Source organism: Rhododendron vialii, chromosome 10a (assembly GCF_030253575.1).
Source record: "Rhododendron vialii isolate Sample 1 chromosome 10a, ASM3025357v1".
Taxonomy (NCBI): domain Eukaryota; kingdom Viridiplantae; phylum Streptophyta; class Magnoliopsida; order Ericales; family Ericaceae; genus Rhododendron; species Rhododendron vialii.
Window position 1 is genome coordinate 9,021,466 of NC_080566.1, and position 11,670 is coordinate 9,033,135.

Consider the following 11,670-nt stretch of genomic DNA (forward strand, 5'->3'; position numbering starts at 1 on the left):
GGATTTCACATTATTGAACATTGTCATATTCAGTCTGCAAATCAACTTTCCAGCTAGAGCCTACGGCCTACCTCAGTTCTTGTGCTGAAGTCTCCCACTTTCAGCACCAGCATATGGATCTATCGTGACATTTATCACAGCTGGCTTCCGGGCCGCAAAAGATTCAGTAAGAGCATATTTGAGTTCATCGGATGTCCCGACAAGACAACCTTTGCCCTTAAAAGCTTCAATTAGGAGATGATAAGCTACACCAGGGATAATGAAGTAGGTGCTGGGTCATCCTTAAAAGGATCTATGATTTCTTCAGGGCCTCTCCAGTCGCCACCGTAGACGCCACTGTTGTTGAAAACTATCACCACCACAGGTAACTGATATCGAACCAACATCTGCAGAAGTTCAAAAAACACAAAATGCATAATTAAAGATGGTTTTATCTACGAAATTAATATCCTCATTAGAAAAATCAAAAGATCAGGGCTGGAAAACTATAAAGCACAATAGATTCTCACAGAGACCACATGCTTATACAGAACATCTGGATCTCCACATGGCTATTTGACATAGATGTTAGTGAATGCCTAACTGTATCTGTTCTTTAGATGTAGGTTGTACACCATTCTGCTGCATTGGATCTAGGTCATATGGAACAATGGTGAAGCTAAGACATAACCATTACGGTCATGATTGAGATGCCTAGTAAGTTAGTAACATACCTATTAGGAACATGTTTAGGGACGGCCCTGCATCCCCGACAAAATTATTAACATGATTTCTCTTTACTGGTTTGCTTTATCTAGGTATTCTATATTACGAAAATAAAAATAAAAAAACTTCAGGTTCATGCTCATGTAACTATCCACCCAGAGAAGGAGAAAATGGCGATCCTAAGAGTGCAGTGTGATGACATATGAACACTAGCAAATTAACTAAGCTCAGCACGATTCGTATACTTGCATGAACCAAAGGAACAGGAACCGATGCCAGCAATTATTTTGAACTTTATGTGCCACCAACTACCATTTAAAGCATAACCTCCCTTCTTGGTTTGAATAGGATGTGTTACATATGGTTCCAGAAGGACACCGAAACACATAAGATTGGCATGCTTTCGAATAAAGCTGCTGCCAGTACAAATTTGCCAGTGAAGCTTCAGTTCAGCTTGATATTACTGTGCGGATAAGGCAAGTGGTTGAGCTCCTCACATCAAGGTTGAGAGACAAACCCAGAAGCACACTGCCGACAAAATCATCATACAGTTTTCCTTCCCGCTTTCCTTCAACCTCTAACCAACTTTAAACCACTCTTAGGGGTTAAAGCAATGTTTTCCTGAGTAACGTACTTCACTACTTGTATAAAATGGAGTACAAAACCAGTTAGATGTTAGAATCATCAAGACTAATGGCTTATGCTTTGAGAGACTTGAAAATAAACCCAAACCACAGCCAGATAGAACACTCCTCACCCTCACTTTAGCATCTACGTCTACTTCCTTGGCACCAATAAAGGAAGATAAAGATGGCATCGTTCATTAACTTATGACAATTGCATTATCTGTAACTTGGAGAACTGACCAAGAGGTCCAAGACAGAGTATAGATAGTCATGACTGCAAACCCTATTGCCAGACATTTTTTAGCCAATAATGAAACCTAATCCAATTCAAAACAAACTACTACACATTTTTTGTCCAAACCGAAGAATCATTGTAATTAACTTATTGTTTTCATAGTTTTTATTCCTCGAACTGAACGTAATTAACTTATTGTCGCCGTACTTCAAAAAGCTTGTATGGCTGAAAACGATTAAATTTATGTTGTGCTCAAATCATGACCGGCTCTGAAATGCCAATCGTTTAACTATCCAAACTTTAAATGGTGACGAGAAGTTTGTTATCATTGTTCCCATTAATTAAGAACCTAAAAGCGATAGTTGATTCCGAATCATCAAAGATGATAAGAACCATTTCGTTCAACAAAATTAAAAGGCTCCACCACAACGGAGATTTGGACAATAGGATGGAAACAGGGAATGAGCAAGAGAAATGATATTAGGAGTAGTACACTAGAGGTGCATCAGCCATCAAAAGAATAGAAGAATTTATGATTTGAAATTGTGGCAATAATTTATTACTTTCCCACTTGACCATTTCAATATGCATAAATGTAGCAGGCCGAGCAAATGCCTCGAGCAGCTGCCGAACGTGACCCAGTATTCCTTTTAACTCCAAGACATCTTTCTTTGGACGTTCGGATCAGCAACCGTAGCCGAGGGTCCCTGTAGCCGAGGGTCTCGCTAATTACCACTTCCCTTAAATGCTCCATTCCCTGCATCTGCTCGGGGTGGAGGATAAGTTCGTCTAGATAGCTGCCGAAGGTCAAACAACATGCTCGGTGCCGAGCGAAGCTTGGCCGACGAACCAGCTCATCCGCATCAGAACAGTAACCATGGCAATGATGATGGTCGTGACATCATTCAAACGGTTATGAGGACAATGATGGTGGCACGTGAAGGTGCCAGCTCATCATGAAAACGGTTGTAAAACCCTAAACGTGATGCAACAGTGACATCAGCCGACGCGTGTTGAGCGTTAGTGCAATCTTGGAGACCAAGCTAAGGGTTCCCTATAAATATCCCATTATGCCTTCTTGGAAGAGGTACGCTCAAGAAAAACCCTAGCTCCCAATCCCTAACTCTTCCTTGCAAGCAAACTAACTCTTGCACCGGAGGGCCATCCCGGAGAACCTCTGGCGTGGTCTCTTAGTCGTGCTTCGTTTTGCAGGACTGAGCAAGGAGACAGGAGCTAACCCAGTACCAACATTCAGAAAGTACGAACCATCCGGAACGGAGCCCCCACAATAAAAACTGTAAAAACAACAGATGAAATTAGTCTGTTGGATGACACTAAAAAAAACTGTACAGGAACATTAATCGGACACGATCAATCATTGAAGTTAGTCTTGACTCTTGATCTAAGCCTAATGCAGAAAAAAGATGACGTACTCATTTTTGGAAAAGGATGCATACTTAAGATTATGGAGATTTTTCATGTTGGCTACAAGGAAAACCAATAAGAAAAAAGGATGCACAAAGTAATCAGCATGTGAGAAATAGAAACATGAAAACACTGAACCAAGAAGGGAGAGTGAGAAACATACCTTCTGATATTCAACACAGTTTGTACAGAACCCTTCAAAAGGGAACGCATGCTGCATCTAAAATCCCAGCATTCATTCCGGAACTAACTTTGACGATTTCTCAAATCTGGACTCAAAATATGCGGCCAGACATGAATCTAGGAAAAACGAAACTGGGAAAAAAATGGCCAAAAGTTATTAGAATGTGCACTCATGTCAATGGAGGCTGGGGGAATTAACCGGAAAATAATCTCTATTGGCAATCGTTTTCTTCCAACTACAATTGCCACTTCAAATATTGTTTTTTGCTCGAGCCAGTGGCGACTCCAGGAGTTTCGGAACATGGGGGGTCATCATAAACCTCAATACTCTCACTAATTAATTGTAAATTTTTTGACAACTCGATCGAGCTGCATGGGCCAGTTTACACGCACGTCGACTTATTCCTAGCGATCCAATCCCATCGTCTACTATCAGCGAGTACGATTAAAGCCGAGGCACAGCCCTGCATGGAGTGACCGCATAAAAGTTGATTACACCCTGAGACGTTTGAAACCTAAGAGCCAGCTCATGAAGGAGCAAATCCTAAATCTCAAGCTTTGACCACTAGGTCAAACCCTTGGAGTGCTATTATTAATTAACAAAAACATCTATAGTACATTTAAAGCTCAAACAAGCATTTTTTGTGGTGTTTCAAAAGGAGCTGGGTTTTAGCTCATTCGTCTTTTATTCCATCGGTTAAATTTTTTGTGGTGTTCCAAGATTGAAAATTTTTCTAGTCTGGTGTCAAACTTTAAACTTTCATACGTCATTTATTAGTTTTGCAAAAAATTCAATATGGCAATAGTTAAAAAAAAATTTCATGGGGTCACCCGAAGTATGGCGTCGCTTGTGGCTAGAGGAGGTTTGTAACTATTTTGGTGGGTTTGGATTAAAAAGTTAACTAACTTTTTTCTTTATATTTATTCAAAAAAATATTGCATTTATTAGTTTTGCGTCAAACTTCTGTGGCGGAAAAGTAAAAAATTATGATCGAAACTCATAATTTCACATTATTGAACAGTCGTATACCAAATTTCCAGCTCTAGGCTACGGCCTACCTCAGTTCTTGTGCTTAAGTCTCCCACTTTCAGCTCCAGCATATGGATCCTATCGTGATGTTTATCACAGCTGGCTTCTAGGCCGCAAAAGATTCAGTAAGAGCAGATTTGAGTTCATCAGGTGTCCCGACAAGATAACCTTTGCCCCCAAAAGCTTCAGGTAGGAGATGATAAGCTGCACCAGGGACAAATGAAGTAGGTGCTGGTTCATCCTTAAAAGGACCTGTAATTTCTTCAGGCTTCTCCTATCGCCGCCATATACACCACTGTTGTTGAAAACTATCACCACCATGGGTAACTGATATCGAACCAATGTCTGCAGAAGTTCAAAAAACATAAAATGCATAATTAAAGATGGTTCCATCTACGAAATTAATATCCTCGTTAGAAAATTCAAAGATCAAGGCTGGAAAGCTATAAAGTACAGTAGTTTCTCATAGAGACTCCATGCATATACAGAACATCTGGATCTCAACATTGTTATTTGACGTAGATGGTTGTGAATTTCTTGTTAGAATATAGTATTAGTAGTAGTCCCACATTGCTTAGCTTACTTATTCAACATGTGAGTCACCTATATAAATAAGATTGCTCTGTGTTAGGGTTATTTAACACCCTACACACTTTTCCTTCCTAAACAACATGATATCAGAGCGGGTTCACCATCCACCTTAGATATGCAAAACCCTAGCCGCCACCCTCTACCGCCATCATCATCTCACCACGAAACCCTAAAATCACAACCCTAATCCTGGCCCCTATCTTAACCCTAATCTCTTCTACCCATTGAAATCCCAAATCAGACACTTAACTGAAATCTATAGCCATTAACACTGTTCACCGCCGACACTGTTCACATTTACTGTTCATCATCGTTACTGTTCATCGTTGTTTAGTACTGTTCCATCACTCATGGCTGGTCAGATTTGTTCTATGGTTCTGCTTTTGGTTGCCGAAGGTATATTTGTATGGGTATTGTTGGTAGTTGTTTGATGCTTATTTGTAGTTGGTGGAATATTGTTGATTGCCTCTCATTGCACGGTGACATATTTACTATGAAATCTGATTCTGATTCTACTTCCGCTGTCTCTGGTGGGTGTGGTTCTTCATTCAGCCATGGTCATGGTCGAAGCCGTGATTCTAGGAATCGTGGTCGGGTTTTTGGCCATGCTTTAGGTGAGCGTGGTAACATATATTGTTTTGTCGTCTATTTCGTTGACGTTGGTAGTTGGTTGATGGTAGTTAAAGTTGGTTGTTGTTGCTTGTTGAAGTCGTTCGCTGATCGTTGAAATCGTTCGTTGATCGTTGGTCGTTAAATTCGTTGGTCGTTCGTTGGTCGTTGAATTCATTCGTTGATTCGTTGGTCGTTGAAATTATTTCATTGAAGTCGTTGAAGTTGAAGTCGTTTTGTTCGTTGAAGTCGTTTTGTTCGTTGAAGTCGTTTCGTTCGTTGAAGTTGTTCATTGGTTGTTGCTATTGACAGTTGTTCCATTGTTTTTAACAAGTTGGTTGTTTTTCGTTATTGTTGTTAGTAGTTGAGGTATTTGTTTCGTTGGTTGATATATAACAAGCTGGAGAGTCTCCAGCTTGCGGGGAGTGTTAGAATATAGTATTAGTAGTAGTCCCACATTGCTTAGTTTACTTATTCAATATGTGAGTCACCTATATAAATAAGATTGTTATGTGTTAGGGTTATTTAACACCCTACACACTTTTCCTTCCCAAACAACTACCAATTCTTTCCCTTTGATTAGACTTCAATAATCGAGATAGAATTGAATGCCTATCCATACCCATTCTGCTACAGTGAGTCTGTCATATGGAACAGTGGTTATGGTGAGATGATAAACACTACTGTCAGGAATGAGATGCATAGTAACATACCTAGCATGAACATATTCAGGGATGACCCTGCATCCCTTCTCAGAAGTTTTAACATGATTTTTCTTTACTGCTTTGCTCTATCCAGGAATTCGATATTAAAAAAGAACTTCAGGTTCATGCTCAGGCCACTAACCACCTAAGGTAACTTAAACGGAAACAGGCCCACTTCATACCGAGCCAAGAACAAAATGGCAATCCTAAGAGTGCACTTAAATGACATATGAACACTACCCATAATAACTAAGCTCAGCATGACATTATAGCCTAACCATATTCGGATTCTTGCATAAACCCAAGGAATCGATGCCAGCAATAATTTTCAACTTTATGTGGTACCAACTACCAACAAATAAGCATTCAAAGCCTAGCCTCCCTGCTTGGTTCAAATAGGATACGTTACATATGTTCCCCAGAAGTACACCAAAATATATAAGATTGGCATGCTTTCGAATCCTCCTAAAGATTCTTCTTCTTTTATTTTTTTGACCGAATCCTCCTAAAGTTGTGGCCAGATCTTCACCAATGAAGCTTCAGTTCAGCTTGAAACTACCGTACAGATAAAGTGGTTGAGCCCCTCACATCAAGGTTGAGAGACCAGCCCAAAAGCACACTGCCTTAAAGGCTGGTAGCAACAGTACACGTATACATCCGCTACCCCCAATGACGAAATCATTGTCCAGTTTTTTGTCCCAGCTTTCCTTCAACCTCTAACCACCTTTAAACCACTCTGAGGGGTCAAACAGTTGTTTCTTAGTAACACACATGAATACTTCAATGAATGGAGGAAATACAAAACCAGTAGTTCGAACCATCTATTCTAATGGCTTATGCTACAAAAGACTTGAAAAAGAACACAAATCACAGTCGGAAAAAATGCTCCTCGCCCTCACTTCACCATCTACATCTACTTCCTAAGCACCAATAAAGGAAGATAAAATATCTGTCACCTTTTATTAACTTAGGACAATGGCTTTATCTGCAAATTTGGAGAACAGGCCAAGGCAGACTATAGATATTCATGACTGCAAAACCTGTTGCCTGACATTTTTTTAGCTGATGATGAAACCTAATCCAACCCAAAACAAACTGCTACATATATTCTGTCCAAACCAGAAGAATCATTGCTATGTTTGCAGAATTTTTTATTCCTTGAACTGAACCTAAATTTAGTAACTATAAAGTAAATAGAATCCAATAATTACATTTCAAGTGCAACGACATGTTTATGTTCCAAAAGATTGTTGTCCTGAAAATGACTAATTTCATGAAGCGCTCAAATTATAATCGGCTAAGAAATGCCTATAACTTAACCTCAAAACTTACAGTGGTGAAGAGAAACTTGTAATCATTATTGCCAACACAACTTAATGGCACTTTTTGGTTCCAAATCATGAAGGATGACAAGAACTGTTTTATTCAGCAAAATTAACAGGCTCCCCCAAAATGAAGATTTGGACAATAGATGGAAATGGGGAACAAGCAAGGGGAATGATATTAGTACGCTAAAGCTGCATCAGCAATAAAAAAACATACAAGAATTCATTGTTTGAAACCGTGCTAAGGATGAAAGTGAACCAATACCAACTATTTTCTAGCAGCGGCAAATCGAGACATATCTGTTTGAGCATTAAGACAAACCGAGACATTTCTGAGTTCACAGCCACCATCTCTTAGTGAGCATGGAAGTAGCTTCTCGGAAACTGAATACTTACACTTCTTACAACAGAAATGCAAAGGGTAACATTTTAGTGTAACAACTGCACAATTAAAAATTCAACAAGACAAACGCATTGTTTTGGTAACTCTAGGCCAATATGCTATGATGCAAGATAGATGAGTTTTGCATTGTCAGAAGGCAAAAAAATATAGACGTATAGACAATAGACAAGTACGGAGACAAACCTCAGCATCCATAGCCCTAAACCCAAACCCAAAGTCCCCTTCGATTGCAACCACAAGCCTGTCGGGTGAAGCCACAGCTGCAGCATTGCAGTAACCAAGACCAACCCCCATTGTCCCCCATGTCCCTGCATCGAGCCTAGTCCTAGGCTCTGTCTGAACCAACACAGACCTACCAACATCCATCGTGTTTGCCCCTTCAGAAACAACTATCGGAGCAGGACTACCCACTCCCAAAATCGCATCCCTAATAATTCTCATCGGTGTCAGAAAATTGAACGGCACAACGTCCTTCGCCAACTGAGCATCCATTTTCGACACGTTCTCATTCGCTTTCTTCTGTATAGCTTCAACCCAAGGGTGAGTTTTCCCCAAGCAAAAAAGGTCATCCTTAATCTCCTTATTAATCATCTCCACAACCTTTGCTTCATCTCCAACCAAACCCAAACAGGGTTTTCTCAGCTCAATTTCCTCCTTGCTTATATCCACTAAGATGAACTGCACATCTTTCGACCACTTCGGCGGCTCCCCAAAATACTACAACCAATTAAGCCTTGCACCAACTACGAGTGCAACATCAACCACATTTACCAATGGCTAGTGACCTCACCGCTGTCGCAGCAAGCTCGTGGGTGTCGGGCAACGATCCCTTCCCCATGGAAATCGGCAAAAAGGGAATGCCCAATAGTCTCTACCAGCTTCTTCAATCCATTCTCAGCTCTAGCAATCTCAGCACCTTTACCAAACACAATCAACGGCCGCTCTGCGTGCGGTAACAACGAAACCGCTTTCTCAATCTCAGACTGCCCAACAATTCCAATTACCTGTTAGCAATTTCATGTTAGGCCATCCACAGTGGTATAATCAAAAATGGATAATCAAAAGTTGACACGTCAGCTTTTGATTATTCATTTAAGAGGTTGCTAAGCATAACAATGTTGAGGTTTACAATGGTCACTTCTAGTTCATAACCAAAATAAGGAGTCCACTACAATTTCACACAATCTCTCTCTCCCCATCTGTTTTCTGCCATTCACTTCCCTCCATTACATTTTTTTTGAGCAAAAATATATCGAACATATGGTGTTTTTCCTAGTGTTATCTATCAAAATTATACCGAAACTTTTTTTTTTCTTCCTATTTCTATAACCTATATCACAAATCCACCACTCTCTTAATCTTTCAAAAAAAATCAGACTTGTTTTTGAATTTGAAAAAGAATGCAACGTTCTTCTTCTTTCTTTCTTTTTTTTGCAAGGTTCTTCATTTGCTCAACCATAGGGGAGGAACAAAAAAGGAATAACCATTTTTTAGTCAAAAAAGTCTCTCTTTTTTTTTGCTAAAAAGTGATTAGTTCTCAAAATACTTGGGTAAAAGTAATAAAAAAATACTTTTCTGATTCCTCTAGTCGAGACGAATCAATAACCCATAAAAATTTGGTGCAAAACTAACAAATGGGAAAAAATTCAAATAAAGACAATTTTCAGATTTAAGTTAAGTTTAAGTTAAATTCATAAGAATGCAGCCTAAAATAAAAACGGGAAAAAAGAATGAAATACCTTAATCCAGCAACGATGAGTTAAATTGTAGATGATCGAGAAATATGAGCTTCATTTTTTGAGGAAAAAAAAGAGAAACAATTTGTGGTTGAAGTGAAAAAAATATAGAGCAAGTGAAGAAGAGAAGAAGAAAATACTAGTTGAAATACGCGCGCATATAAATTTTGGAACCAATTAACTTATGTAGTGTGGGGTTCACAAATTTTGATTATTGAAAAAGGTTGCTAGTTTTGATTATCCAAAGTCCAAAATTTGATTATTTCTAAGGATGTTGCTAAGTTTGATTATACCATTGTGAGTCATTTTTTGAACAAATATTGTTAACTTTAGCAACAACTGACTTTTGATTATACCACTGTGGATGGCCTTAGAGTCCCGAAATTCCAACTTTTTTAAGACAACGTGTAATCATTACACCTATTTTTCATCATTATTTTTATATTCTATCTATTTTGTACTATTTGTATTGAGGGACACTTTTGGTATTTTATCAAATTTCTATTTCTATTTATGAAAATGAACAATTAGTTTGCAACATCCCAAAATGAAATAAAAAAAAACTTTCAATGGAACGAAACGGGGAAGTAGTAAACTTGCATAGATCAGATAATCGTATGTTATGTACTGTCCATATTTGAGTAGTGGTGGTAATAAGCATTGAGTTTTTCTCCTAAAGCTTTATTTTTGAATTTTTGTTTATGGTTAGTTTGCAAAATTAACCATGAAAAACATTGTTGGTTTGAATATTGTCTATGTTTCAAAATATTTTTTTAAGGTACTTTTGAAAAAATAATTCATGAAAAAAACATGATTGATTCCACGGTTCCACCATATTCCAAAAAGTTTCATGATAATACATGATAGATAGAGAAAAATAAATACTCCCTCCGTCCCTTTGTAAGTGTCCTGCTTCGTAACTCCAACTTATTAAAAAGACATCATCATTACACCTTTCACATCAACTTTTTCCTCCACTTTCCTTACTTACCCATCATCATTACACTTTTACTTACTAACTTTTCAAAATAAAATCTACTTTTAGGAACAAAATAGACAATACACCAACTTTTACCCCCTTAACTTTACAAAATGGACACTTATTAAGGGACAGCCCAAAATGGAATACTGGACACAAAAAAAAGGGACGGAGGGAGTATGATTTCCGAATTTAAATCTGTGAAAAATAAATCGGTGGGATTTTGTTATTACGAATTTTTTAAATATTGAAATCCTTTCAAAATTAGGGAAAGATTGAATCTCACTAAATTAGAAAATGATTGAATCCACTAATTTAGAAAAGCAATATACACATACATATGAATATCTTATTAAGATGGTAAGATGGGTAATTCACCATCTAAAAGGATGAAAACATAACTGTTCAAAATGACCTCAATGAATGATTGCGTGGAATGGAGTTTGAGGATGGATATTTAAGTCTCCCTTAAAAATTCTTACGATCCAAATTAAACATGCATTAGATATATAATCTCGCTATGTGAGATATAGAAAAATACCATGGAGGGTGTATTATTAATCTCATCACTATGAGTTTGATGATTTTTTTTTTATTTTTATGGTTCATGCGCAAACCATTGTTAAACGGCATCGCCACGGGCAGTCAAACGATCGAGGGTTTCGCTAGGGGAAAAAAACATGGGCTCATTCTGGTGGAAAAACTCAGTAAGATACTAGCATGCAACTTTTTGAAGTACAACCGGATGATTAATCCTTTAGTGGGAGCAAAAGAAAAATTTTGGAACTCAATTTCGATCTCAGATACCAAGTTCGTACTTCTATTCCATTGACGTCTTCTTAACGTCAAAAAGGAGCGTAAAAAATCACAAGCCATCTTGAGAAATATGGAAGTCTCAAATCAAATGGTGCCTGGAAAAACAGCAGGCTCCTGAGAAAGCACTAATTCAACTGATCAATTAACTTGTCAGCCAGAAAACTCCCCTATTCCTGGCTTTATTTGCTTGCAATCACACCGATAACATGAGAAGAAAATTCAAATTTGGTTTCAGTCTAACAGGCCAAAGACGGGTATCACCGTATCACTTATCTCATGCTCAATGAAAAAACGCAAGAACAA

The 11,670-nt window shown here is 38.3% G+C and overlaps 1 pseudogene; it reads right to left on the reverse strand.

Moving 5' to 3' along the window:
• Positions 1 to 8,674, reverse strand: LOC131302591 (2-hydroxyacyl-CoA lyase-like; annotated as a pseudogene).
• Positions 8,675 to 11,670: the final 2,996 nt, after the last annotated feature.